The sequence below is a fragment of the Hemiscyllium ocellatum genome, chromosome 1, assembly GCF_020745735.1.
Source record: "Hemiscyllium ocellatum isolate sHemOce1 chromosome 1, sHemOce1.pat.X.cur, whole genome shotgun sequence".
NCBI classification, from domain to species: domain Eukaryota; kingdom Metazoa; phylum Chordata; class Chondrichthyes; order Orectolobiformes; family Hemiscylliidae; genus Hemiscyllium; species Hemiscyllium ocellatum.
This window is the reverse complement of record NC_083401.1, coordinates 7096347-7123385: the sequence shown is the minus strand read 5'-3', so window position 1 is coordinate 7123385 and position 27039 is coordinate 7096347.

Sequence of the window (27039 nt, the reverse complement as noted above, 5' to 3'; positions counted from 1 at the left end):
GCTATGTCCTCTTGTGCTAGCCATCACCATCCAAGGGGAAAAACACTCCATCTCTCAGCCCATCTCTAATCCTCTGATCATCGTATATGTCTCCATTAAGTCACTGTTTAATCTTCTTCACAACAGCCTCAAATCCCTCAGCTTTCTTCATTAGACCTTCCCTACACACCTGGCAACATCCTGGTAAATCTCCTCTTCAGCCTTTCCAATGCTTCCACAACCTTCTGTGGTGATCAGAACTGTATGCAATACTCCAAATGTGGCCGCACCAGAGTTCAGTGCAGCTATAACATGACCTTGTGGCTCCGAAACTCAATCCCTCTACCAATTAAACCTAACACACTGTGGACCTTCTTAACAACTCTATCAACCTGGGTGGCACTTTCAAAGATCAATGCTCATGGACATCAAGATTGCTCTGCTCATCCACACCACCAAGAACCTCACCATTAGCCCAGTACTCTGTATTCTTGGTACTCCTTCCAAAGTGAATCACCTCACACTTTTCTGCATTAAACTCCATTTGCCACCTCTCAGCCCATCTCTACAGTTTACCTATGTCCCTCTGTAACCTACAACATCCTTCTGCATTGTCCACAACTCCACCGACTTAAGTGTCATACATGAATTTACAAATTGAGTTATTCGCTGCAGAGAAGATATTTCTCTACTCTAAAGACCAATGTAAAGCATTTATTTCAACTTACCTGCCATTTTCTCATTCCCCATTAATTTTCCCAGCCTTGTTCTCTAAAGGGCTAATGTACAGTTTGGTCTCTCTCTTACTTTTTATGTATGTGCAAACGTTCCTGGTGTCTATCTTATTAGTATTTGCAAGCCTACCCTCAAAGTTTATCATCTCTCTTTTTTTGGGTGTCTTTTTTAGGTTTTTAAAACTTTGTCAGTCATACAACATGTAAACAGACCTGCCAGTAGAAGACAATATAGTATTCCAAAGTGACTAAATTAGGGACAAAAGAAAGAGAGGAAATAAATATAACTATCACAGGACAAAAAAAAGCAAATGATGGTTGACTTGACCACAGAAATCATGTTGAAACTACTAGCCTCCACAACTCCGTCCAGCAGCTTGTTCTATATAATCACCACCCATGAAAATTTGCCCTTCAGGTCCCTTTTAAATCTTTCCCCTCTCACCTTGAACCTATGCCCTCTAGTTTTGGACTCCTCTACCCGAGGGAAAACAACTTGCCTGTTCACATTAACCATGCCCCTCATCACACCTCAACTTCCAATGCTTCAGGGAAAACAGCCCCAGCCTATTCAGAGTCGAGTGTGTGATGCTGGAAAAGCACAGCACGTCAGATTCCTGATGAAGGGCTTTTGCCCAAAATGTCAATTGTCCTTCTGCTCAGATGCTGCCTGACCTGCAGTGCTATTCCAGCACCACACTCTTGATTCTGATCTCCAGCAGGTGCAGTCTTCATTTTCTCCAAGCCTATTCAGCTTCTCCCTATAGCTCAAACCGTCCAACCTTGGCAGCATCCTTGAAAAATTTTCTGTTTTTGTTTCTGACTTGCAACATCTGTTGTTCTTTGCGTTTTTAGAAATATCAATTCCTTGGGGACACAGGTTTAAGATAAAAGTGGGTAACTTTAAAGGAGATGTGAGGGCAGGCTTTTTGGACAAAGCTTTTTGATAAGCGCATAGGATGCACTGCCAAAGGAGGTGATGGAGGCAGATAAAATAGCAGCATTTAAGAAGCATCTTCACAGATACATGAAAAGCCATGAAATAGAGAGAAACGGACAGCACAGAGGAAGAGATTTTTTGGTTTTGAATGGTATCATGTTTTAATGGCCCAGAGGGCCTGTTGCTGTGCTATACTGTCTTTAGCTCATATAATTATTTGTACAAATAGATATAGAAAGGAATAACACAGTTGTAATTATGATTGCAGGGTGACCAGACCTCGTAACTGAACATTCAGGGGTATTCAGTTTTTTGGAAGACAGAGAAACTAAGTTTGGTTAGTATTACTGGTTAAAGAAGATAGTAACACAGTAGTGTGGGAAGATAACAGCTCTGGTGAAGTGGAATCAGTATGGGAAGTGCTTAGAAATACCAATGAGCAGAAAGTTATTGTGGAGATTGTGTATATACCCCCAAACTGTAGTGCTAACACTAAGGAAGGCACTAAAAGGAAATTAGAGATACAAGCATTGATTTGGATCGGATCAGGCTTGGATGGCCAAAGGGCCACTACCTGGGCTGTAAATTTTCTTTGTTCTTTCTTAAGCAACAATGGTACAGCTGTAATTACAGATAACTTACATCTACATATAGATTGGGCAAATCAAATCAGTAACCATGTCATACAGGAGGAATTCCTGGACTATGTCCAGATGAATATATTGAGTAACCAACTAAAGAATAGGCAAAACGTAGACTGGGTATTGTGGAATTAGAAAAGAGAAATTCAATCATCAATCAGTAAAGTGATGAAGGCGTCCTCATTAGTGCCAATAAGTAAAGATATGAACTGATCACTAACAGTCACTTTGTATTCAAAAAAGGCCACTCAGCTCTTGACTTCATCTAGCCTTGATCCTAACATGGATAAAAGAGGTGAACTCCAGAGGTGAGGTCAGAGGCTCTTACTTTGACATCAAATAATATTTAATTAAATATAGCATCAAGGAGCCCTAGGAAACCTGTATATCTGTGACGGGAATTGAGGAAAAGCTCCATAGTGGTTGGACTCATATTTAGCACAAAAGAAGATAGCTATGGTTCTTGTAGGGTGATTATCCCAGTTCAAAGTTTCATTGGAATACTTTCTCAGTGTATTTTTTCTCAGCCCAAATATCTTCAGCTGTTTCACCAAAGACCTTTACTCCATTATACAGTCAGAAATCCTGGCAAAACTGGAAACAATGGGTATCGGGGCAAACTCTCTGCTGGTTGGATTCATACATGACACAGAGGAAGATGGACTTGGTTGCTGGAAGTCAGTCATTTAAGCTCCAGGACATAAGCCCAACCATTTTCAGTTGCTTCATCAATGACCTTCCCCCCCCACCCCCATCATAAGGTTAGAAATGAGATTTTCTTTGATGAATGCAAAATATTCAGTCATGTTCATGACTCCTCAGATACTGAAGTAGTCCGTGTACAAATGCAACAAGATCTGGACCATATCCAGGCTTGGGCTATCAAGTGGCAAATAACCCAGGTCCCCAGAACATTACCTGAGTCTGGTAATGTGGATTAATAGTCTGGTGATGGTACACTAAGCCAGTGCATACCCTAAAATGCCTCTTCTAGATAGAGTCATAGAGATGTACAGCATGGAAACACACTTCGGTCCAATCCGTCCATGCCGACCAGATATCCCAACCCAATCTAGTCCCACCTGCCAGCACCCGGTCAATATCCCTCCAAACCCTTCCTATTCATGTACACATCTAAATGCCTCTTAAATGTTGCACCCTCTGCATGAACAAGTTGCCCCTTAGGTCTCTTTTATATCTTTCCCCTCTCACCCTAAACCTCTAGTTTTGGAGTCCCCAACCCCAGGGAAAAGACTTTGTCTATTTATCCTATCTATGCCCCTCATAATTTTGTAAACCACTATAAGGTCACCCTTCAGCCTCCGACGCTCCAGGGAAAACAGCCCCAGCCTGTTCAACCTCTCCCTGTAGCTCAGATCCTCCAACCCTGGCAACATCCTTGTAAATCTTTTCTGAACCCTTTCAAGTTTCACAACATCTTTCCGATAGGAAGGAGACCAGAATTGTACGCAATATTCCAACAGTGGCCTAACCAATGCCCTGTACAGCCTCAACATGACCTCCCAACTCCTACACTCAATACTCTGACCAATAAAGGAAAGCATACCAAAGGCCTTCTTCACTGTCGTATCTACCTGCGACTCCACTTTCAAGGAGCTATGAACCTGCAGTCCAAGGTCTCTTTGTTCAGCAACACTCCCTAGGACCTTATCATTAAGTGCATAAGTCCTGCTAAGATTTGCTTCCCAAAATGCAGCACCACACATTTATCTGAATTAAACTCCATCTGCCACTTCTCAGCCCATTGGCCCAGATTCTGTTTCAATCTGAGGTAATCCTCTTTGCTGTCCACTACACCTCCAATTTTGGTGTCATCTACAAGCTTACTAAATGTACCTCTCATGCGTGCATCCAAATCATTTATGAAAGTAGAGGGCCCAGCACCGATCCTTGTGGCACTCCACTGGTCACAAGTCTCCAGTCTGAAAAAACAACCCTCCACCACCACCCATTGTCTTCTACCTTTGAGCCAGTTCTGTTTCAAATGGCTAGTTCTCCCTGTATTCCATGAGATCCAACCTTGCTAAATAGTCTCCCATGGGGAACCTTGTCGAATGCCTTTTTGAAGTCCATATAGATCACATCCACTGCTCTGCCCTCATCAATCTTCTTTGTTAGTTCTTCAAATAACACAATCAAGTTTGTGAGACATGGTTTCCCACACACAAAGCCATGTTGACTATCCCTAATCAGTCCTTGCCTTTTGAAATACATGTACATCCTGTCTCTCAGGATTCCCTCCAACAACTTGCCCACCATCGAGGCCAGGCTCACTGGTCTATAGTTCCCTGGCTTGTCTTTACCACCCTTCTTAAACAGTGGCACCACGGTTGCCAACCTCCAGTCTTCTGCCACCTCACCTGTTACTATCGATGATACACATATCTCAGGAAGAGGCTCAGCAATCACTTCTTTAGCTTCCCACAGAGTTCTCGGGTACACTGATCAGGTTCTGGGGATTTATCCACCTTTAACCGTGTCAAGACATCTGGCACTTCCTCCTCTGTAATCTGGACATTTTGCAAGATGTCACCATCTATTTCCCTACAGTCTATATCTTCCATCTCCTTTTCCACAGTAAATACTGATACAAAATATTCATTTAATATTCAAACCTAAATCATTTCTATTTACCACAAAACAAGAGCCCAGTACTGAAAATTGTGAAACTCCACTGGACACTGGCTTCCAATCACAAAAGTACCCTAAGACCATCATCCGTGCTTTCTGTCACTCAGCCAATTCTGAATCCAAAACGACAAACTGAGCTTTGACAAAGGGTCAGTTAGACTTGAAATGTCAGCTCTTTTCTCTTTTTACAGATACTGCCAGACCTGCTGAGATTTTCCAGCATTTTCTCTTTCGGTTTCAGATTCCAGCATCCGCAGTAGAACATAGAACATAGAACAGTACAGCACAGAACAGGCCCTTCAGCCCACGATGTTGTGCCGTCCACTGATCCTCATGTATGCACCCTCAAATTTCTGTGACCATACGCATGTCCAGGAGTCTCTTAAATGTCCCCAGTGACCCTGCCTCCACAACTGCTGCTGGCAACGCATTCCATGCTCTCACAACTCTCTGTGTAAAGAACCCGCCTCTGACATCCCCTCTATACTTTCCTCCAACCAGCTTAAAACTATGACCCCTTGTGTTAGTCATTTCTGCCCTGGGAAATAGTCTCTGGCTTTCGACTCTATCTATGCCTCTCATTATCTTGTATACCTCAATTAGCTCCCCTCTTCTCTTCCTTTTCTCCAATGAAAAAAGTCCGAGCTCAGTCAACCTTTCCTCATAAGATAAGCCCTCAAGTCCAGGCAGCATCCTGGTAAACCTCCTCTGAACCCTCTCCAAAGCATTCACATCTTTCTTATAATAGGGCGACCAGAACTGGACGCAGTATTCCAAATGCAGTCTAACCAAAGTTTTATAGAGCTGCAACAAGATCTCACGACTCTTACACTCAATACCCCTGTTAATGAAAGTCAAAACACCATATGCTTTCTTAACAACCCTGTCCACTTGGTTGGCCATTTTAAGGGATCTATGTACCTGCACCCCAAGATCCCTCTGTTCCTCCACACTGCTAAGAATCCTAAACTTAATCCTGTACTCAGCTTTCAAATTCAACCTTCCAAAATGCATCACCTCGCATTTATCCAGGTTGAACTCCAACTGCCACCTCTCAGCCCATCTCTGCATCCTGTCAATATCCTGCTGCAGCCTACAACAACCCTCTATACTGTCGACGACACCTCCAACCTTTGTGTTATCTGCAAACTTGCTGACCCATCCTTCAATCCCCTCATCCAAGTCATTAATAAAAATTACAAACAGGAGAGGCCCAAGAAAGAGACCTGTGAACACCACTCACCACAGACTTCCAGACAGAATATTTTCCTTCTACTACCACTCGCTGTCTTCTGTTGGCCAGCCAATTCTGTATCCAGACAGCTAAGTTCCCTTGAATCCCATTCCTCCTGACCTTCTGAATGAGCTTACCATGGGGAACCTTATCAAATGCCTTGCTGAAGTCCACATACACCACATCCACAGCTCGACCCTCATCAACTTTTCTTGTCACATCCTCAAAGAACTTGATAAGGTTTGTGAGGCATGACCTGCCCCTCACAAAGCCGTGTTGACTGCATTTAATCAAGCCATGCTCTTCCAGATGGTCATAGATCCTATCCCTCAGAATCCTTTCTAACACCTTGCATCCCTCAGAATCCTTTCTAACACCTTGCATTTATCCAATTTGCCAAATTTCTCATGGACTTTTAATTTCGCTAACAGTCTCCCAGAAGGCTTACCAGAAGTCCTGATGAAATAAAAGTATACTACATTAAAAGCATTCCCCTCACCTACACACTTGATTACCTCTTCTAAAAATACAATCATGTTTCCCCATATTGAAACTGTGCTGACTATTTTTGATTTAGTTAAGCCTCTCCAAATGCAGACAAAATCTGTCCCTCAGAATCGCTTCCAATAGTCTCCCCTTACTGAAATTAACTTTACTATCCCGCGGTTTTCCAATTTATCCTTTGCTCCTTTCCTATATAATGGTACTATCAGCTGTCTTTCAATTTTCCACTGACACAAAATATTCATTTAGATCCCTTCCTACATCCTCTGGTTTTATGCACAAAGTTTATCCTTATTGGCCCTACTGTTTCCACAGTACTTTCATATTCCCTTCCAAGTCCAATATCATCCTGATTTTGAAACATGTCAACATTTCTTTGCTATTGTTGGGTCAAAATCTGGACTTTCTCCTTTAACACATGGGCAACAGTGGTTTGATAAGTTGGCTTACTTTCTCAAAAGTCATGAAGAGTGAACAACAAACTTTGATCTTGCCAATCACACTGACATTCCATGAAAACAAAAAATGGTGATCACTTCTCTACAGTCGAAAAACTGTTGTTTTGGACTCCCAGCGACTGGAAATATCCACATAGCATCTACCAGTTAAGACATTGAAGACATCGATTTCTTTCAATGACAGCACATTTCAATCTTTTAACCTTCATAAAGTTTTAGGTCCTGTCCATTCAATCTCTCTGAATAGGACAATCATTTCAGCTTCACTCACCCACCCGTTCACCATAATCCTTTATTCGTTTACAGTTCAAAAAGCTATCTTTGCACTAAAAATATTCAACGAGGCCAAAGAAACATAGAAAACAGGAGCAGGAATAGGTCATTCAGCCTTTCAAACTTGCACCATTATTCAATATAATCATGGTTGATCATGCAATCTCAGTATCCCATTCCCACCCTCTCCCCATACCCCTTGATCCCTTTAGCTGCAAGGGCCATGTCCAGTTCCCTTGAACATATGTAATGAACTAGCCCTAAAAGCTTCCTGGTGGAGACAATTCCACACGTTCACAACCCTCTGATTGAAGAATATCTTCCTCACTTCAGTCATAAGGCTTACCCCTTATTCTTAGACTGTAACCCCTAGTTCTGGACCTCCCCAACACTTTCACATCTAGCCTGTCCAGTCACATCAGGATTTTATGCATTTCTATGAGATCTCCCTGACTCTTGTAAATTCCAGTAAGTACACACCCAGTCGATCCAGTTTTTCCTCATATGTCAGTCCACTATTCTGGGAATCGGTCTGGTGAACCATTGCTGGACTCCCTAAATAGCAATAATTTCTTGTCTTAAACACGGAGGCCAAAACTGCATCAAAACTCAAGGCATGGTCTCACAAAGGCCCCATATAACTGCAGCAAGATATCCTTATTCTGATACTCAGATCCTCTCACAATGAAAGCGAGCATGGCTTTAGATTTCCTCACTGCCTGCTGCCCCTGCACGCCAACCTTCAGCAACTGTTCCAAGGCACCCAGATCTCACTGCACCTCAAATTCTCCTAAACTACTCCCATTCAGATAATCATCAGCCTTCCTGTTTTTGTGACCAAAGTGGATAACTTCACATTTCTCCACATTATATTGAATTTGTCAAGTATTGCCCCCTCCACTTGTCTGTCCAAGTCACCATGCAGCTTCTTAGCATGCTCCTCACAGCACACACTGCCACCCAGCTTAATGTCATCTGTAAATTTGGATATATGGCATTCAATTCCTTCATCCAAATTTTTTTTATAAATATTTGTATTAGAGACCTTTTTGAATTTTTTATAAAACATCTATATACAAAAAAGAGTAATACCAAAATACAGAAAGATAGAGGAATCAAAATAATGTTATATCATGATACTATTAATAATGAACTACCTACAATTCTACCAGAACAAGCATATCTATCTAAACTAAACTACAAACAAACTAAATAAAAAGTTAAATTAAACTGAATTCAAATTAAATTAAAATATATCTCACTACTTTATTTCACTCATCACACCTCTACAGGTTCCCATCCCTGGGAGCACCAGTCATTGTACCCATAGTCTTTATCCCCAGGTTCCCCCTCCCCGGACCCCTCGGGCACTCAGACTGATGCCCACGGCTATACCACAGCCCTAATTAATGTTGCTGATATGTCTGCGTCAATATAATTTAGAAAGGCTGTCACGTCTTGTAAAACTGCTCCGTTTTGTGATGCACTATAGTCTTGGAGAGATGAGGTAGTCTTGGAGAGATGTTCCATCATCAGCTTACACCACCCCATAAGACCTGGTGGTTCTTCCAATGTCCAATTCATCCAATTCAAATGTTCTTCCTCGCACAGTGAGTAAGAATGTTACAAATCTCTTCCCGTGTTCCCCCGCAGAGAGCAAATTTGGCAACCCAAGAAGAAGAAATACCGGATCCACTTTAACTTCGAACTCCAGGATGTCCTTCAACTCCCTTACTATAGCACTCCAGTATTTCTGGATCTTACAACATGACCAGTAGCAGTGTGTAAGAGTGCCTATACTAATGTTACATTTGGGACACCATGGTGACACTCCTCTCTTGAATTTGACTAGCCTCTCTGGCACCATATGACCCCTATGTAAAATCTTCAGTTCCATGACCTATGATCTGTGACATACTGAAATTTTCCTTACATTTTCCCATACATTTTCCCATTCCTCCAATGAGATATCCTCTCCTAGCTCTCGATTCCATGTCCTACAGAGCCCCTCCACGTCCTTTAAAGCACGTCCTTTCTGTAAATGATACAAAATACTTACTGAAAGAGCGCCCATACACTGGAGCACTCTTTTCGCCACATCTGACTTTGAGTCAGGAGTGTGAGTATATAATCCCAGATCTGAAAGTATCAGAAAAGGTCCCTTTTAGACAATCCTTATTCTCCCATAACCTAAAGCCAGAGTCCATTGCCCCAGGTCTAAATCCTTGGGCTCCCATCAATGGGGTAAATGGCAAGGTCTTAAGCCAATTGCCCTCATCTTGCCTCATTATCCTCCAGGCTTTCACTGTATTTAAAATGATTGGACTCTTACACTGCTCGGTCATGGATTTCATCTTATACACAATTAACAGATTAACAAGGGAACATCTCGACTGTGAGGGTTCAATGTCAAACCAAATTGACTCTGAATTCCCCCGTACCCAGTCACCAATATATGCTAATAGGGTGCTTAATTAATTAATATCTCCTCAAGTCCGGAAGATCCACCCTTCCCTCACCCTGCAAAAGCTGCAATTTAAGTTTAATTAGGGGGCGCCTGTGAAACCAAATAAAAGAATCTAGCCAACCACTGAGCCTCCATAATACTAGTCTAGGTAGCATCAACAGGAGCATTCTCATGGGTATCAACAGGTTAGGAAGAACATTCATTTAAATCAGGGCTATTCGGCCTAACCATGATAATGGTAATCCCACCCAACGCTGCAAATCCTTTGTATCCTCTCTAATAGTTATACATAGTTAGCTTGATACAGCTGGTGAAAGGAAGGGGTAAATCAAAATTCCCAAATCCAAAAAACCTTTTGATGATCATCTAAATGGGAACTGCATTCCATCCTTCATATCAGGCACCTCCACTAATCCCCCCACCTGCATGACTTCCGATTTTGTAAAAGTGATTCTGTAGCCCGACAAACTGCCAAATAAATTAATTGTTTGAATCAATAGAGAAACAGACTCCACTGGATTGACCAAGAACAAAAGGTCGTTATCAGTATATAGGGTGATCGTATGCGCCCCCATTCCCACCTCTGGCGCCACTATTTTGGGATCAATTGCCAAGGTAAATAACAGCGATGAAAGAGGACATCCCTGTCAACTACATCTCCCAATAATAAAGTTATCTGGCTTACTGCCGTTTGTGATGACCAAAGCGCTCAAGGACACCAAACAGGTACGGCCATTCTATCCAGTCAAACACCTTTTCTGCATCCAGGGAGGCAACCAAATCAGAGATCAATCTTTGCTGGCATACCTGCACTGTGTTCAGTACCCTCCCGATATTGTTGGAGCACTTGACAAAACTCATTTGATCTTCTTTTAAAATGGGGCAACACCTTTCCCAACCTCAGGGCCAGCATCTTGGATAGAATTTTAAAACTGATATTCAACAGTGAAATTGGTCTATACACTCTTCGGGGTCTTTCCCCTTCTTTAAAATGAGGGAGATATTAGCCTCCATGAGAGAGGGTGGCAAACAATCCTGTGCATATGAATAGCTGTACATCCCCAGAAGTAGTTCCCCCAACTCACTTATGAATTCCTTACAGAATTCACTGGACCCAGTGCTTTGCCACCCTGGAGATGCTTTATTGCCTCCTGCACTTCCTGTACCATCATAGGTCTATTTAACAGGGAAATCTGTTCCGTGTTTATCGTGCGGAGGTCCAGGTTCTTAAAAAAGGACTGCATTCTCACTGCATCATGTTAATTTCCCTCTGACTGATATAACTCTGCGAAGTATTCCCTAAATCTTCTTCAACTCACAGGTAACTGTGCCAACCTTCTCTCTAACAGACATAACAGATTGGGAAGCATTTTTCTTTCTAGCCAGATATGCCAGATCCTGGCTTATCTCCAAATTCAGTCTTTGTTTAGCAAAGAAGACCTTTTTTGCCAACTGTGTTAGCGATGAGTCAAGAGCCGCCCAGAGGGCTGCGACTCGCTGCAGCTTGACCAAAAAGGGTCTATGATACCATACTTCCTCAGCTATCTGCAGCCAGGTCTCCAGCATCTGTTGTTGCTCCTCCCTCTGCTTCCTTCTAGTCATTGAATACAAAATAATCAGGCCTCTAAGTATGTCTTAGTTGCCTTCCGAAGTATTGCCAGGTTACTGGCCATATCTGAGTTGATATTCCAGAACGCCCTGAACTCTCTTGTGATGGACTCGACGAACTTGCTATCCATTAACAGGAATAGGTCCAAATGCCAATGCCGTGCATCTGTTCCACCACCCTTGATTTTAACACCTAAATACAGTGGCGTATGGTCCGAGACAGCTATATTCCCAACTTTGCACACCAATTTTCTGCCCAAACCATACGATGGCATTAAAAAAATCCATCAATTCATGTTTGGCACTTGTGTGGGTTGAAATAGAAAGGAAAGTCTCTTCCATTAGGGTGGAGATACCTCCACACATCCACGAATTCCACCTGTTCCCCATGGGAGACTGATTAGCAAGGTTAGATCTCATGGAATACAGGGAGAACTACCCATTTGGATACAGAACTGGCTCAAAGGCAGAAGACAGAAGGTGGTGATGGAGGGTTGTTTTTCACACTGGAGGCCTGTGACCAGTGGAGTGCCACAAGGATCGGTGCTGGGCCCTCAACTTTTTATTATTTACATAAATGATTTGGATACGAGCATAAGAGGTACAGTTAATAAGTTTGCAGATGACACCAAAATTGGAGGTGTAGTGGACAGCGAAGAAAGATAGCTCAGATTACAACAGGACCTGGACCAGATGGGCCAATGGGCTGAGAAGTGGCAGATGGAGTTTAATTCAGATAAATGTGAGGTGCTGCATTTTGGGAAAGCAAATCTTATCAGGACTTATATGCTGAATGGTAAGGTCCTAGGGAGTGTTGTTGAACAAAGGGACCTTGGAGTGCAGGTTTATAGCTCCTTGAAAGTGGAGTCACAGGTAGATAGGATAACGAAGAAAACGTTTGGTATACTTTCCTTTATTGGTCAGAGTATTGAGTGTAGGAGTTGGGAGATCATGTTGCGGCTGTACAGGACATTGGTTATGTGTTGCTGGTTAAAGCACAGCAGGTTAGGCAGCATCCAAGGAATAGGAAATTCGACGTTTCGGGCATAAGCCCTTCATCAGGAATGAGGAGAGTGTGCCAAGCAGGCTAAGATAAAAGGTAGGGAGGAGGGACTTGGGGGAGGGGCGATGGAGATGTGATAGGTGGAAGAAGGTCAAGGTGAGGGTGATAGGCCGGAGTGGGGTGGGGGCGGAGAGGTCAGGAAGAAGATTGCAGGTTAGGAGGGCGGTGCTGAGTTGAGGGAACCGACTGAGACAAGGTGAGGGGAGGGGAAATGAGGAAACTGGAGAAATCTGAGTTCATTCCTTGTGGTTGGAGGGTTCCCAGGCGGAAGATGAGGCGCTCCTCCTCCAGCCGTCGTGTTGTAATGTTCTGCCGGTGGAGGAGTCCAAGGACCTGCATGTCCTCGGTGGAGTGGGAGGGAGAGTTAAAGTGTTGAGCCACGGGGTGGTTGGGTTGGTTGGTCTGGGCGGCCCAGAGGTGTTCTCTGAAGTGTTCCGCAAGTAAGTGGCCCGTCTCCCCAATATAGAGGAGGCTACATCGGGTGCAGCGGATGCAATAGATGATGTGGAGGTACAGGTGAACTTGTGGCGGATATGGAATGATCCCTTGGGACCTTGGAGGGAAGTGAGGGAGGAGGTGTGGGCGCAAGTTTTACATTTCCTGCGGTTGCAGGGGAAGGTGCCGGGAGTGGAGGTTGGGTTGGTGGGGGGTGTGGACCTGACGAGGGAGTCATGAAGGGAGTGGTCTTTGCGGAACGCTGATAGGAGAGGGGAGGGAAATATATCCCTGGTGGTGAGGTCCGTTTGGAGGTGGCGGAAATGACGGCGGATGATACGTTGTATACGGAGGTTGGTGGGGTGGTAGATGAGAACCAGTGGGGTTCTGTCTTGGTGGCGGTTGGAGGAGCGGGGCTCAAGGGCGGAGGAGCGGGAAGTGGAGGAAATGCCGTGGAGGGCATCGTCGATCACGTCTGGGGGGAATCTGCGGTCCTTGAAGAAGGAGGCCATCTGGGCTGTGCGGTGTTGGAACTGGTCCTCCTGGGAGCAGATGCGGCGGAGACGAAGGAATTGGAAATATGGGATGGAGTTTTTACAGGGGGCAGGGTGGGAGGAGGTGTAGTCCAGGTAGCTGTGGGAGTCAGTCGGTTTATAGTAGATGTCTGTGTTGAGTCGGTCGCCCGAGATAGAAATGGAAAGGTCTAGGAAGGGGAGGGAGGAGTCTGAGACAGTCCAGGTGAATTTGAGGTCGGGATGGAAGGTGTTAGTAAAGTTGATGAACTGTTCAACCTCCTCGTGGGAGCACGAGGCAGCGCCGATACAGTCACCGATGTAGCGGAGGAAAAGGTGGGGGGTGGTGCCAGTGTAGTTGCGGAAGATGGACTGTTCCACATATCCTACGAAGAGACAGGCATAGCTGGGGCCCATGCGGGTGCCCATGGCAACTCCTTTAGTTTGAAGGAAGTGGGAGGATTGAAAAGAGAAGTTATTCAGGGTGAGGACCAGTTCAGTCAGTTGAAGGAGGGTGTCAGTGGAAGGGTACTGGTTGGTGCGGTGGGAAAGGAAGAAGCGGAGGGCTTTGAGTCCTTCGTGATGGGGGATGGAGGTGTACAGGGACTGGATGTCCATCGTGAAAATAAGGCGTTGGGGACTGGGGAAGCGAAAATCCTGGAGGAGGTGGAGGGCGTGGGTGGTGTCCCGAATGTAGGTGGGGAGTTCTTGGACTAAAGGGGACAGAACCGTGTCAAGGTATGCGGAGATGAGTTCGGTGTCCAGGTAGCTGTGGGAGTCAGTCGGTTTATAGTAGATGCCCCAATTCCTTCGTCTCCGCCGCATCATCCCAATTCCTTCGTCTCCGTCGCATCAAAACTCCATCCCATATTCCCAATTCCTTCGTCTCCGCCGCATCAAAACTCCATCCCATATTCCCAATTCCTTCGTCTCCGCCGCATCCTACACCTCCTCCCACCCTGCCCCCTGTAAAAACGCCTTCCCATATTCCCAATTCCTTCATCTCCACTGCATCTGCTCCCAGGAGGACCAGTTCCAACACCGCACAGCCCAGATGGCCTCCTTCTTCAAGGACCGCAGATTCCCCCCAGACGTGATCGACGATGCCCTCCACCGCATCTCCTTCACTTCCCGCTCCTCCGCCCTTGAGCCCCGCTCCTCCAACCGCCACCAAGACAGAACCCCACTGGTTCTCACCTACCACCCCACCAACCTCCGTATACAACGTATCATCCGCCGTCATTTCCGCCACCTCCAAACGGACCCCACCACCAGGGATATATTTCCCTCCCCTCCCCTATCAGTGTTCCGCAATGACCACTCCCTTTGTGACTCCCTCGTCAGGTCCACACCCCCCACCAACCCAACCTCCACTCCCGGCACCTTCCCCTGCAACCGCAGGAAATGTAAAACTTGCGCCCACACCTCCTCCCTCACTTCCCTCCAAGACCCCAAGGGTTCATTCCATATCCGCTACAAGTTCACCTGTACCTCCACACACATCATCTATTGCATCCACTGCACCCGATGTGGCCTCCTCTATATTGGGGAGACAGGCCGCTTACTTGCGGAACGCTTCAGAGAACACCTCTGGGACGCCCGGACCAACCAACCCAACCACCCCGTGGCTCAACACTTTAACTCTCCCTCCCACTCCACCGAGGACATGCAGGTCCTTGGACTCCTCCACCGGCAGAACATTACAACACGACGGCTGGAGGAGGAGCGCCTCATCTTCTGCCTGGGAACCCTCCAACCACAAGGAATGAACTCAGATTTCTCCAGTTTCCTCATTTCCCCTCCCCCCACCTTGTCTCAGTCGGTTCCCTCAACTCAGCACCGCCCTCCTAACCTGCAATCTTCTTCCTGACCTCTCCACCCCCACCCCACTCCGGCCTATCACCTTCACCTTGACCTTCTTCCACCTATCACATCTCCATCGCCCCTCCCCCAAGTCCCTCCTCCCTACCTTTTATCTTAGCCTGCTTGGCACACTCTCCTCATTCCTGATGAAGGGCTTATGCCCGAAACGTCGAATTTCCTATTCCTTGGATGCTGCCTAACCTGCTGTGCTTTAACCAGCAACACATTTTCAGCTGTGATCTCCAGCATCTGCAGACCTCATTTTTTACCAGGACATTGGTTAGGCCACTATTGGAATATTGTGTGCAATTCTGGTCTCCTTCCTATCGGAAAGATGTTGTGAAACTTGAAAGGGTTCAGAAAAGATTTACAAGGATGTTGCCAGGGTTGGAGGATGTGAGCTACAGGGAGTGGCTGAACAGGCTGGGGCTGTTTTCCCTGGAGTGTTGGAGGCTGAAGGGTGACCTTATTGAGGTTTACAAAATTATGAGGGGCATGGATAGGATAAATAGACAAAGTCTTTTCCCTGGGATCAGGGAGTCCAAAACTAGAGGGCATAGGTTTAGGGTGAGAGGGGTAAGATATAAAAGAGATCTAAAGGGCAACTTTTTCACGCCAAGGGTGGTACGTGTATGGAATGAGCTGCCAGAGGATGTGGTGGATGCTGGTACAATTGCAACATTTAAGAGGCATTTGGATGGGTATATGAATAGGAAGGGTTTGGAGGGATATGGGCCAGGTGCTTGCAGGTGGGACTAGATTGGGTTGGGCTATCTAGTTGGCATGGACGGGCTGTACATCTCTATGATTCTATGACTCTATGCTTACACATGTCCACCAACTGCTTAGACTGCATGGGCGTGCCTGCTAGGACCCTTGGCACCCTGTCAACCTGGGGATCTATTAGGCGATTAAAATCTCCTCCTATGATCATGTGATGCACCCCAAGACTCATTAATTTAGCTATTGCATTAATTAGAAATTTAACAGGGTGCGCCAGGTGACAATACACATTCATGACGCCATACTCTTCTCCATGTATTAGGGCTTTAAGAACGATGAACCATCCATGTTTGTCCTTAATTTGCTCAGTGACCTGGAAAGGGAGGTTCCTTCTTTCCAGTATAGCCACTCTTCTACTCTTAGAAGTAAAGGAAGAGAAGAATGCCCTGTCAAAATGCCCCTGCTGCAATTTCTGCTGTTCCTTATCAGTTAAATGCATCTCTTGCAGCAAGGTGATGTCCACCCTTTCCTTCCTAAGGCTTGGCAGCACCTTCTTTCTTTTAATGGGGGAATGGCTCCCTTTTACATTCCAGATGCACCACCGAAAGAAATCACTAGCCATGGTCATCCAGAGCAGCCTATGGTTTCCCAAGAGGAGGAAGTTTATCTGAGGTGCAGCAAGTGACAAAGACATTAATCCATAAAGTCTAAAAATTATTCCTAAAAAAATTACTGTGACTAAAAAACTAATCACTACATTTAACTTAAGAAAACACCCAAATAATCCCTAATTCACTCGAGATCTCCCCATTGGCCCATAGGGGGCTCTCCTCCCAATCCTTGCTACTATCCCAAATTCCTTTAGCTATGCCCTAGTCCCAGGCAATTCACATATGAAGAAAACCTCTTAATTGCATTCTGAGATAACAATGGATGCAACACCCCCCTCCCCCCACAACAACAGACACACATTTTAACCACAGGTATAGCCAGCCCCAATCCAAAAAAACAAAAGGAAAGCAGTAAAAAAAATGCCCCAGATAATACCCAACTGACCAATATATGAAATTATTCCAGTTTTACATCAAGGCAGTAAGTATAAAGTCAACAATCACAAAAAAAAGGGGAGAGAGGAGAAAAGAAGGTGCACTAAAAATAAACCCACACCATTGCCCGTAACAATGCCCTCTCTTCACCCCTCCACCCCAACCCGAGTCTTTTAATTCAGAGAATTCACAAAGTCCTTCGCCTTTTCTGCAGAATCAAAATTATATAAAGTCCCTCCATAAGTGAAATGCAACACGGAAGGGCTTCTCAAGGAATATTGAATGTTCAGATCCCATAATTTTCTCTTAACTTCATCAAATCTTCTTAATTAGGGTTCCAGAGAAGCCCTGAAAAAAAAATATTCTTGAGCCTTTATACATATAGCCTGTGAATTTCTTCCCAATCTTCTTGCTGCTTCAATCACGAAGTGTTTTTCTTTATAATGCAGGAGTCCCACTAGGACCGCACAGGGGTGTGGGTCCAACCCAGACCTGTGCATTGCAATCCAGCAGGCCTGCTGCTTACTCAACAGGCCCAACTCCAACTCCAGTCCCAGGAACTTTAGGAGCCACTTTCCAGGAAGCTGATGAGGTCTTCACCTTTCCCGCGTTCCGGAAGATGCATGAGTTGTAAGTTTTTTTCTTCTATTTTTATTTCCCAGGTCGTCCACTTTTTCCTGAAAGAGCTGAAACTGATCTAGCATTTGGATCTTTCCTCCCGAGATGTCACCGACGCCACGGTCCTCTCCTCCACTGCTTCCATTCTTCGGTCCAACAATTTAATTTCCCGCTCATGCTTTTACAGCATGGCAGATAGTGGTTCCACCCGCTGCTTTAATCTTTTCTCGGAGTTTGGCAAACTCCAAGAGTAACTGCTCCTCCTCCCTTAAATCCAAAGGATCCCCCCTGCGATTTTGAACAATAACTGCAGGCACCCCCAATGCAATAGGGGAGTGCTCTGCCTGCTGTACTCCTTTAGGCCCCTTTCCTTTATTTGTTTTCATTCTGCTCTTAAAGCTGTCACACCACAATTTTAGCAGCGCCAGATGTTCAGTAAGTTTATATTAGCAATTGTTTTCTCCTGAGGCGGTTGATGAGGGGGGTAAAGGTCCACCGTGCCAGGGGTATGGCATACAGCCCAGCACAGCAGACCACTCAGACCACCGCCATCTTGGATCTCCCATTCAAATTGTTAATGTACATTGTGAATAACTGAGGTAACAGTACTGAACCCTGAGGCACCCCACTTGTCACTGCCTGCCACTCTCTACTTCCAATTTGCCAACCATTTCTCTATCCATGTCAATAAATTACCTCCAATATCATGAGCTTTGATTTTCCTTACTAATCTCTTGTGTGGCACCTTGTCAAAAACTTTTTTAAAGACCAGTTCGACAATATCTCCTGATTAGGTAAAAACAATGACTGCAGATGCTGGAAACCAGATTCTGGATCAGTGGTGCTGGAAGACAACAGTAGTTCAGGCAGCATCCAAAGTGCAGCGAAATCAACATTTTGAGCAAAAGCCCTTCATCAGGAATAAAGGCAGAGAGCCTGAAGTGTAGAGAGATAAGCTAGAGGAGGGTGGGGATGGGGAGAAAGTAGCATAGAGTACAATGGATAGGTGGGGAAGGGGATGAAGGTGATAGGTCAGGGAGGAGAGGGTGGATTGGATAGGTGGAAAAGGAGCTAGGCAGGTCGGACAAGTCCGGACAAGTCATGGGGACAGTGCTGAGCTGGAAGTTTGGAACTAGGGTGAGGTGGGGGAAGGGGAAACGAGGAAACTGTTGAAGTCCACATTGATGCCCTGGGGTTGAAGTGTTCTGAAGCGGAAGATGAGGCGTTCTTCCTCCAAGCGTAGGGTGGTGAGGGAGCGGCGGTGAAGGAGGCCCAGGACCTTCATGTCCTCGGCAGAGTGGGAGGGGGAATTGAAATCTTGGGCCACATGGCGGTGTGGTTGATTGGTGCGGGTGTCTCGGAGATGTGGGTGGGAGATCTCCTGAGGTGATGAGGTTCTGTATGGTCTGGTAGACAGGTTGAGGTGGTTAACGCGTCAGGCTCACTACCTTTATTCCTGATGAAGGGCTTTTGCCCGAAACGTCGATTTCGCTGCACTTTGGATGCTGCCTGAACTGCTGTTCACTTCCAGCACCACTGATCCAATATCTAATGATTCACCATTGTCGACTCTGTGGTCACACCTTCAAAAAGATTCAGAAGATTCATCAAACATGATTCCCCTTTAGTGAATCCAGGCTGATGTAGACCAATTCTGCCACTGTTTTCCAAAATGTTCAATTATTATATCCTTAATGACTGACTCAAACCATTTTCCCCACTTGATGTCAGGCAGCCTACAATTCCTCATTTTCCCCATGTACAAGTTCGCTGATGACACCACCATAGTTGGTCGAATCTCAGATGGCGATGAAACAGACTACAGATGGGAGATGGAAGACCTGGAAAATGGTGTACCCGAGGACAACCGAGCTCTCAATGATGGCAAAAATCAAAGAACTCATTATTGTCTTTAGGCCGGATGTTACTCACGCACGGATGTTACTCACGCACGCCCCCCCCGCCGGAACGCTGATAGGGGAGAGGAGGGAAATATATACCTGGTGGTGGGGTCTGTTTGGAGGTGGCGGAAATGACGGCGGATGATACGCTGTATATGGAGGTTGGTGGGGTGGTAGGTGAGAACCAGCGGGGTTCTGTCTTGGTGGTGGTTGGAGGGGCGGGGCTCAAGGGCGGAGGAGCGGGAAGTGGAGGAAATGCGGTGGAGGGCATCGTTGATCATGTCTGGGGGGAATCTGCGGTCTTTGAAGAAGGAGGCCATCTGGGCTGTACGGTAATGGAACTGGTCCTCCTGGGAGCAGATGTGGCGGAGACGAAGGAATTGGGAATATGGGATGGCGTTTTTACAGGGGGCAGGGTGGGAGGAGGTGTAGTCCAGGTAGCTGTGGGAGTCAGTCAGTTTATAGTAGATGTCTGTGTTGATTCGGTCGCCCGAGATAGAAATGGAAAGATCTAGGAAGGGGAGGGAGGAGTCTGAGACGGTCCAGGTGAATTTGAGGTGAAGGTGTTGGTAAAGTGGATGAACTGTTCAACCTCCTCGTGGGAGCACGAGGCAGCGCCGATACAGTCATCGATGTAGCGGAGGAAAAGGTGGGGGGTGGTGCCAGTGTAGTTGCGGAAGATGGACTGTTCCACATATCCTACGAAGAGACAGGCATAGCTGGGGCCCATGCGGGTGCCCATGGCAACTCCTTTAGTTTGGAGGAAGTGGGAGAATTGGAAAGAGAAGTTAATCAGGGTGAGGACCAGTTCAGTCAGTCGAAGGAGGATGTCAGAGGAAGGGTACTGGTTGATACGGTGGGAAAGGAAGAAGCGGAGGGCTTTGAGTCCTTCGTGATGGGGGATGGAGGTGTACAGGGACTGGATGTCCATCGTGAAGATAAGGCGTTGGGGACCGGGGAAGTGAAAATCATGGAGGAGGTGGAGGGCGTGGGTGGTGTCCCGAATGTAGGTGGGGAGTTCTTGGACTAAGGGGGACAGGACCATGTCGAGGTATGCGGAGATGAGTTCGGTGGGGCAGGAGCAGGCTGAGACAATGGGTCGGCCGGGGCAGTTAGGTTTGTGGATTTTGGGCAGGAGGTAGAAGCGGGTGGTGCGGGGTTGTAGGACTATGAGGTTAGAGGCGGTGGATGGGAGATCCCCTGAGGTGATGAGGTTATGGATGGTCTGGGAGATGATGGTTTGGTGGTGGGAGGTGGGGTCATGGTCAAGGGGCAGTAGGGGGAGGTGTCCGTGAGCTGGCGTTTGGCCTCAGCAGTATAAAGATTGGTGCGCCAAACTACTACCGCGCCTCCCTTGTCTGCCAGTTTGATGGTGAGGTTGGGGTTGGAGCGGAGGGAGTGGAGGGCTGCACGTTCCGAGGGTGAGAGGTTGGAGTGGGTGAGAGGGGTGGACAGGTTGAGTTGGTTAATGTCGCAGCGGCAGTTGGCTATAAAGAGATCGAGGGCAGGTAAGAGGCCAGCACGGGGTGTCCAGGTAAATGGAGTGTGTTGGAGGCAGGAGAAGGGGTCATCAGAGGGTGGGTGAGAGTCTTGGTTGAAAAAGTAGGCACGGAGGCGAAGGCGGCAGAAGAATTGTTCAATGTCTTGCCGCGTGTTGAACTCATTAATTCGAGGGCATAGGGGAATGAAGGTGAGGCCTCTGCTGAGGACTGATCTTTCATCCTCAGAGAGGGGGAGGTCTGGAGGGATGGTGAAAACACGGCAGAACTGGGAGCTAGGACCTGCTGTGGGACTGGAGCTGGGAATGGGGGCGGGGTTAGGCACAGGGGCGGGGACGGAGATCGGCATGGGGGCAGGGTTAGACATGGTGGCTGAGATCGGTGTGGGGGCGGGGTTAGCCATGGTGACAGAGATTGGCATGGGGGCGGGGTTACGCTTGGTGACGGAGGTCTGCGTGGGGGCGGAGACACATGAGGCGTTGTGGTCATGCAGGTTAGTGATGTCACTGGGGGCGGAAGTGGCTGCGGCGACAGCAACCGAAGGGGCGGAAATGGCTGTGGCAACGAAAGAAACACTGTTATTCCCGATAGCCGCAGGGTTTGCGAACCCGTCGGCGATTTTCCTGGCGATCGTGGAAGCGGTTGTCTGGGCGGCGATCACGAAGGCTGCGAGGTCGGTGGGGGCGGAAGTGACCTCACGGTCGGTGGCGGCAGTTGGTGCCATGGATGCTGTAGCGGCCGCGTAGTTAATGGCGTCCGACTGATTACGGAGGCCGATGGAAGATTCTGGAACAGTTGAGGAACCCAGAGTGTGGGGGTAAGTACATGAAAGTGTTTGGTACTTACTGTCTTTAATTTCAGATATGGTTAGGAAGAACTGTTTGTTTAGTGTATGGATTCTTCTGTAGATGAAGAACAGTAGAGGTCCTTTGCAAGTTTGTGAGAGTGTTGTCCTGAGCTGGGGTAGGGCATTCAAGACCGGAGAAGATTACGGAAAGTGGTGAACTTGGCCCAGACAATCACAAAGGCCAACCTCCCATCTCCCAGGCCCGCTGTTAAGGAAAGGCTGCCAGCATTCTCAAAGATTCATCCCACCCTGGCAATGTTTTTCTACAACCTCTACCATCGGGGAGAAGATACAGAAGCCAGAACACATGCACCAACTCGTTTCGTAACAGTTTCTACCTCACTGTTAGAGTACTGAATGGATTCACAAACTCTTAACATTCGCCTGTACCTGTGTTTTTGTTTTTGCCACTGTTTACCTATTATTTACTTATCTATGCTACTTAACTATGTGATCTGCCTGTATTGCTCGCAAGACAAAGCTTTTCACTGTGCCTTAGTACACATGACAATAAATTCAATTCAATTTCTTTCTCTCTCCTTTTTTAAAAAGTGGAATGCACTGGACCTCTTTGAGAGTCGACAAAATGCTGGAAAATGATCATTAATGCATCTGCTATTTCTCTTCCTTAAATACTCTGGATGCAGAGCATCGAGCTCTGGGATTTATCGGATTTTCATCCCATCAATTTCCTGAATACCATTTCCTGACTAATAAGAATTTCCTTTTGTTCCTCCTTCATGTTTGATCCTGTGTTTCCTGAAGAATATTTGTGTCCTCCTTAGTGAAGACAGATCCAAAATATTTATTTAACTGGTCTGCCAGCTCTTTGTTATCTATCACCCAATTCTAACTACAAGTGACCTACATTTGCCTTCACATATCCATAAAAGCTTTTGCAGTCAGTTTTTATATTTTCCGCAAGCATACTTTCATATTCTGTTTTCCCTTTCTGAACTAAACTCTTTGTCCTCCTCTGCTGAATTTCAAATTTCTCCAAGTCCTTGGGTTTGCTGCTTTTTCTGGCCAAATTATATGCCTCCTCTTTGGCTTGAACATGTTCCTGATTCCCCTGTTAGCCATGCGTGAGTCATCTTCCCTGTTTCACTCTTATGCCCAACAGGGAAGTACAATTGTTGAAGTTCAGCTCTGTGTTCTCAACAGGTCACCTCAATTGCTTCACTGCGCAGGGAATTCCACAGATTCATAATCCTTTGGTGAAGAAGCTCCTCCTCAATTCAGCCCTAAATCTGCTCCCCATTATTGTGAGGCTATGCCCCCTATTTTTAGTTTCACCTTCCAGTAGAAACAACCTCCCTGCTTCTATCGTAACTATTTCAATAGAACAATACTGAATTTGCCTTCTTCATTACTTGCAACACCTGCTAACCAACTTTCTGTGATTCATGCACAAGGACAGCCAGGTTCCTCCACACAGCAGCATGCTGCTATTTTTCACTATTTAAATAAAAATCTATTTTGCTGTTATTCCTACTAAAATCGCTGGCCTCATATTTACCAATATTGTATTCAATATACACAGTACTCACAAATGATCTCACCAAATCCCTGCCTCATTATTTCTTTGCTTTTACTTTGATTTCTGTGTAATAACAGCTAAGTTAAAACAGCTAACAACAAAATTTCCTTCCTAATTGCTTGCAATATCTGCACCTCAACTTTCTAAAATTTGTTTTGATGAATATTGCACATTTCATCACCTTCCAAATTTTCATTTCTATTTCATACTAAAGTGTATAGTCTGACATTTTCCATTTTTAACTTTACTTGCCACATTTGAAGACTGGAGGATAGCAAAAATTGTTCCCTTGTTCAAGAAGGGGAGTAGAGACAACCCTGGTAATTATAGACCAGTGAGCCTTACTTTGGTTGTGGGTAAAGTGTTGGAAAAGACTATAAGAAAGGAATACGTTGATTAGGATTTGTGAAGGGTAGGTCATGCCTCATAAACCTTATTGAGTTCTTTGAGAAAGTGACCAAACAGGTGGATGAGAGTAAAGCGGTTGATGTGGTGTACATAGATTTCAGTAAGGCGTTTTATAAGGTTCCCCACGGTAGGTTATTGCAGAGAATACGGAGGCTTGGGATTGACGGTGATCTAGCAATTTGGATCAGAAATTAGCTAACTGAAAAAAGTTGATGGGAAATGTTCATCTGGAGTTCAGTTACTTGTGGTGTACCAGAAGGATCTGTTTTTGGGGCCACTGCTGTTTGTCATTTCTATAAATGACCTGGATGAGGGCATAGAAGGATGGGTTAGTAAATTTGCAGATGACACGAAGGTTGGTAGAGCTGTGGATAGTGCTGAAGGATGTTGTGGTTAACAGAGGGTTGTAGATAAGTTACAGAGCTGGGCTGAGAGGTGGCTAATGGAGTTTAATGTGGAAAAGAGTGAGGTGATTCACTTTGGAAGGTGCAACAGGAATAAAGCATACCAGGCTAATGGTAAGATTCTTGGTAGTATAGATGAACAAAGAAACCTCAGTATCCATGTACGTAGATCCCTGAAAGTTCCCAACTGGTTGACAGGGTGATGAAGAAAGCATACAGTCTGTTAGCTTTTATTAGTACAAGGATTGAGTTTCATAGCCACAAGGTCATACTGCAGCTGTACAAGACTCCGGTGTGGCCGCATTTGGAGTATTGCGTACAGTTCTGGTCAGCGCATTATAGGAAGGATGTGGAAGCTTTGGAACGGATTCAGAGGAGATTTACTTGGATGCTGCCTAGTATGGAGGAAAGGCCTTATGAGGGAAGGCTGAGGGACTTTGAGGCTGTTTTTGTTGGAGAGACAAAGGTTGAGAGGTGACTTAATTGAGACATATCATGTAATCAGAGGGTTAGATAGGGTGGACAGTGAGATGGCTAGCACAAGTGGACATAGCTTTAAATTGAGGGGTGATAGACATAGGACAGATGTCAGGGGTAGTTTCTTTACTCAGATAGTAGTAAGGGTGTGGAATGGCCTGCCTACAACAGTAGTAGACTCGCCAATGTTAAGAGCTTTTAAATGGTTATCGCATAGATATATGGATGAAAATGGAATAGTGCAGATTAGATGGGCTTAAGATTGGTTTCACAGCTCAGTGCAACATCAAGGGTTGAAGGCCTGTATTGTGTTGTAATGTTCTTTGTTCTATGTCTGCCTACTCATTTAACCTATTCATATTCTCTAGAGGATCTTCCTGCCATGCTCATCATTTGCTTTTCTACTTAACTTGTATCATCAGTACACTTGCATACATCAGACACAGGCCTTATATTTTGCTATCTTCTACTCAACCTGTTTACATGTGATACTAAAGACCTCTGATCAGGTGGGACCTGAACCCATCTCTCCTGCCTCAGAGGTAGGGACATTTTTACTGTGCCTCAACAGCCCTCTATCTTAAAATATTAGCATTACTAACTGTGGATGTTTCCACTGCCACTGTAGAAGGTTACTTTACTAAAATTAATTTGCAACTAAAAATCACTGAAGCCAAGTTATCAACACCTCATTCGTTGAGTGAAGTTCTTATAGTAGAGCCCAGGGCTTTTGGCTCAGAAGTAAGTACACTACTACTGTGCTACAAGAGACCTCAGTCCTCTTATCTAGGTATTTTCTTATGGAATGTGAGCAAATGGGACTTGACGTGACCAAAAAGATAGATGAAGGCAGAGTGGTGGATATTGTCAACATGGACTTTAGTAAAGCATTTGACCAGGCTCTGTGGCACAAGGTATTGTGTTTAGTAAAGTTATCTCACATGGGATTCAGGAAGAGCTTGCCAATTTAATGCAAAATTACCCTGATGGTAGGAGACAGAGGATGATGGTGAAGGGTTGGTTTTCGGAGACATGTGACCACTGGTGTTCCACAGGGATTGATGCTGTGTCCATTGCTGTTTGTCATTTGTATAAAGTATTTTGATGAAAATATTGGAGATATGGTTCATAAGTTTGTTGATACCATGAAAATTGATGGTACAGCAGTCAGTGAAGAACATTATCTAAGATTACAAACAGATATTAATCAACTGGGTCAATGGGCTGAGGAGTAGCAGATAGAGTTTAATTTGGATAAATGGGAGGCATTTTGGTTAGACGAACAAGGGCAGACTTATACAGTTAATGGTAGGGCCCTAGGGGATGCTGTCAAACAGAGAGACCCAGGGGTTCAGGTACATAGTTCTTTGGAAGTTGTGTCACAGGTAGACAAGGTGGCTAGGGTGGCATATGGCATGCTTAACTTCGTTAGTTAGATGACTGAGCACAGGAATTGGGATGTCAATCTGTGGTTGTACACAACATTGGTGAGGCCATTTTTGGAGTACTGTGTGCAGTTCTGCTATATGGGGGTTATTATTAAACTGGAGAGGGCATAGAAAAGATTTCCAAGGATGTTACTGGGACTGAAGGGTTTGAGTTAGAGGGAGAGGCTGGGACTTTTTCCACTGGAACGCAGGAAGTTAAGGGATGATCTTATCGAGGATTATAAAATCTGAGAGACATGGATAAGGTGAATAGCAAAGGGCTTTCCCTTAGTGTAGGGAGTTCAAAACTAAAAGGCATTATTTTAAGATGAGTGGAGAAAGATTTCAAAGGGAGTTAAGGGGCATCATTTTCACAAAAAGGTGGTTCAATGTAGTATAATCTGCCAGAGCAAGTGGTGGATGCAGGTAAGGTTACAACATTTAAGTAGCATTTATGGGCCCAATGCAGGTAAATAGGACTCGTTTATTTGGGAAACTTGGTCAGCATGGATGAGTTGGACCGAAGGGTCTGTTTCCATGTTTTATAACTCTATAACTTATAGAGTTATAACTTTGCTAATCTATTACCCCAATCCTGTGAATACTAATTTTGTGCAATAGCTTCTCATGCAGCACATTGATTGATTTTTGAAAAGGCAAGCAGATTAGTTATATCTTTAAATAACCTGTTAACAAGTGCCTCAGAGAAATAATGAATTATATTATCTCATATTTACCCTACAACTGAGTTGAAACAAGATTGCACATTAGAATTCAGCGTGTCCT